Source organism: Drosophila miranda, chromosome 3, assembly GCF_003369915.1.
Source record: "Drosophila miranda strain MSH22 chromosome 3, D.miranda_PacBio2.1, whole genome shotgun sequence".
Lineage (NCBI taxonomy): Eukaryota > Metazoa > Arthropoda > Insecta > Diptera > Drosophilidae > Drosophila > Drosophila miranda.
The window spans coordinates 10685133-10689189 of record NC_046676.1 but is presented as its reverse complement, the minus strand read 5'-3'; positions in this window follow the sequence as shown (position 1 = coordinate 10689189).

Sequence of the window (4057 nt, the reverse complement as noted above, 5' to 3'; positions counted from 1 at the left end):
CAGCCAGCAGTTTGTTGGCCGTGTTTACAAGTTGATCGCTGATGAACAGAGGCGGCCCTCTCAAGGAGATGGCAGTGTGACACGAGAAATATTTAATAAGGAAAGAGTTTTTTAAGGAATGGTATCTTTAACATATTGGACTCTTAAAGGATCATATTTTAGCTAGAAATGTGCAGGTAGGTCTAAAGGGAATCATTTTTGAGTGGTAAGTAGACCATGGAAAGACAAGATATTGGTTTTTGAGTAAGGAATAGTACTATAAGTATCTTGTATATGTTTTTAATCGTGTCACGTCAGAATGGAAGCTGCGATCCCCATCTCCATTCCCGGCTGCCATCTCTTTGACGCATTTCATTTGCTGTCCCCCCATTGGCAGCCAACGGCAGCAGCTGCTTTCTCCTTAATTGTCCTTATCACTTTGTCATTAGCTTTGGCTTTTGCTTATGCTGGGCAGAGGCTCATAAATATTTATAAACGACTGCCACTGGCACTGGGCATTGGTCATTGGCAGCATTGGGCACCGGCAAGTGCAGATTTGAGATACTCGAACATTGATTAAATGTTTAACCGCCCGAATATGGCAGGCAGTTCATAAATTAAATCAAAAGGGTAGAAAATCAATTAAAAGTGTCGCCCGAGTCTACTCGGCTACTGCCACTGTCTGTGGCTCTAACTGTTAATGGTTTATGGTTTATGGCTTATAGGAGAGACCTACTATAAAAGCCAACAATTAAAGTTCATAAATTACAAGCACAGCCAAAAGAAATGGGAGCTAAAGGCAGGCCAGGCTGAAGGCTGCAGGCTGCATGCTGCACGTGCCGCGAATTTTCGAAACGAATTTGGAATTCCATCAGAGCCAAAATCAGTGGCCGTCTTTTGTCAGGCAGGGATCAGCCAGAGGCAAAAAAATGGAGTGGCAACTATTGACCATTTATGGGCATTTGGCTTCCTATTAAAAATTATTACTTAGTCGCCTTCGAACCTCCGCAAACAGCAAATTACGGATTAATGTTCCCATTCGCTTTTTGTCGGTCTGTCAGCCCCTAATCCCCCACTGCCTGGATACACCTTTACTGTGGATCGGATCGTGCTCAGCAATCAAATCGAGTCAAGGAACAAGTCGTGGAACTAGTTTTCCGCAGGCCTCGAAGAGAGCTCCATTCGATTTGGGCCTAAACGATTTGTGGGTACTCGTATACACAAATCCATAAATATTAAATATACCAGAATGATTCCTTTACGGCTTTGATTCCTTTTCGGCTATTTGCCATGCAAATTTATGCCTGAAACTTTAATGAGATATATACGAATCTTATGGGTCTTTGTACTCTGTACATAATTACTTTTCTTAGCATCCAATTACTTTCCAAAAATAAAGCAACACCTGCCTAAATTATTAAGTAATTAACCGAATACCCCAGTCGCATAATCCTTTTCGTCCAACTTTCTCGTTGGGTCTCATTAAAATTAATGTTTTCGGCCGGAGCCGGAGCCGGCGCCTCTCCCTGCCCTGCATATTAATGGCCCGAATGTCCGCGGGTATAATAAACCGCTAATAAGAAATTAAAAGACACTTGCTCCACCGACAGCCGACACCCGCTACAAATGTTTGAAAGATTTCCCAGCATCGCATTGGCCATAAAAATTAACTAATTGGCAAATGATGGAACCAACGGCCTTCCATCTAGGTGCGAACGGGTTGTGGCAAGGCAGGGGGCAGCAGCGGGGAGTGGGGAAACATGAATTTTTAAGTAGCCATCGCATTGGGAACACCCTGGGAGTTGGCACTGGGTTCAGGATACTCGAAAGAAGTGCTCGCCAGGGGATTGCCTTAAAGCTGGCTGTTGTTCAATGACGTTGAACGGTGTCCTGTGCCCAACCCTTTCGCTGATCCAGCCAGCCCATGGACTGCACCCTGTGCCTCCCTCCACAGTGAATCGAAAGCGCAGCCGGTGGCGTTAATTAAATACATACTCGTACAATTTTTGAATACCATACCCCGCACAGCACTCGGCACAAAAGTGCATTCACTTTGAGGTCAAGAAATCTCTCTTTTTCGGTGGATTTTTAATCTGCGTACAAAACACATCAATTGTTAAGGCATTTCTTTGGAGGAAAATCTATTAAAATCTAAAGAGTATCGCCGGTTCGTTTCGTTGCCATATTTGTTTGTAGTACCTGCCAAATGTTGTTGTATTCCCCGAGTGCATCCCATGGAGCCCGTGCAGTCAGTCCCGTTCTGCCTGTGTGGCACATTTGTTTATTGTTTTCGCAATTACAATTACAATTTTTATTCGCATGTCGTTGTTGTCGTTGTTGTCGTTGTTGTTGTGGGGGTCTTTGGTGCAAAAATTATCGCCAAGCCCATTTGTGGTAATTATTTAATGTGCACTCCCAGGTGGGGCCCGGTAGCGAGCACCAGGTAGAGAGCAGGTCATGGAATGGCAACGGTATTACTGTTATGCGTGCGATTGCACTGACCTGCCCGTCCTGGTCCTACTGTGTCAGTTGTGGGCAAGTCCCCTTTCGGGGCTGTTTGGTCAATTACATTTTTGCCCAGGCTGGCATTGCAGGCGGGCGGCAGGGGGCGGCAGGGGCGGCAGGGGGCGATAGGCTTACACATGCGTTCCGTCTGTGTCCCAGGGAAGTCCTGTGCTGCTGCTGCTCCTGCCCCCAGTTCCTGTGTCATAATTAATGCCATTTAAGTCCCGTGTTCCGGCGCCCCGAGGCGAGGAAAACATTTTGAACTCCGCCCGGACTGCACGGCCTTATCCCTGCCTCCCCCCCCCCCCCCCCCCCCCCCCCCCCCCCCATCCCTGTGCAAAAGCCCCCTGCGTGTTTTAATTCAATTTCATGAAGTGTAGTGTAAAATTTCCAACTTTCGAGCTCACCCCCTCCCCCTGAGTACTCATAAAGTGTCATCCATTGGTGGGCCGTTTACAATTAGGCGCAACTTTTTCCACTCCACTCCCCCCCCCACGCTTCGTTCTGCGTTTTTCTTGACGTTTTTTTTCTAAATATTTTGCGTGTAAAACTTTTTTGTTGTTTCAGTTTTGTATTCTTTTGAAGGGAAATATTTATAATTTCCCGTGAGGGCTATTTTCTAAGCAACATCGCCGGGTCCCCAAGTTGTTTTTCACCCAATTTCGTTGTTGAATTTTAATGCGTATTTATTTCGAGCACTTTCACTAATAAAAAAAACCAAGTACGAGGGGGGGGCAGTGGCAGTCTCTCCTGCTTGACCCGTATTCTGGAAAGCTGAGCAATTAGAACGATAGAATCATTTTAAAATACTTAAGAACTAAAACATACGGTACGATCAAGGCGTCTTGGGAAAACTTTGAAGCTATAGAAATGTTAATCTTCAATATTCCATCTGTCGACAATCTTTAAACTTTAAAATGGAAAATATGTGAGCAATCAATTAAGGTTTTTCCTAAAGTTTTCAAGTGTTAATTATGTGCAATAGATTTACCAATAGATTTTCTCCGCGAGTATACATTTTTACATTAATATGCAAATATTTGATTAAAATATATTTCATATTTAAATTAACTATATTTGCTATAAATTTAATATTTTGAGTGTTTTTTAAAGTGTTATCTTTAAGTGTTTAAATTCTATTAAATTAAAAAGACTTGTTAATTGATTTATTTTTAAATCAAAGTGAAATGTATTTAATTTGTATCTGAAAACCGAATATTTCCTAATTCCCGCATTATATCCATTCCAAAAATATTCATTGTGTCAAAAAAGGTCATAAGGTAAAAAAAAAAAGTAAAAATAACCAAGAAATGGTTGGTATTATAGAAGAACCATTAAAAAACGGGCTATTTTTAGGTTTTGTATGTTATAAATATAAATAATCTTTAGCATAACTATAGAACTCTCCCAGATATACATATTACAAGCAGAACATAACTATATGTATATCTAAACATAAAAACAAAGCTCCCATTATTTGTGAGGAATCATCCAAATGTGAAAGTTCATTGGACAAGATTTGTGCATTAATTTTAGAGAGCCAAAGGGTGGGTACTACGAGTATACGACCCCT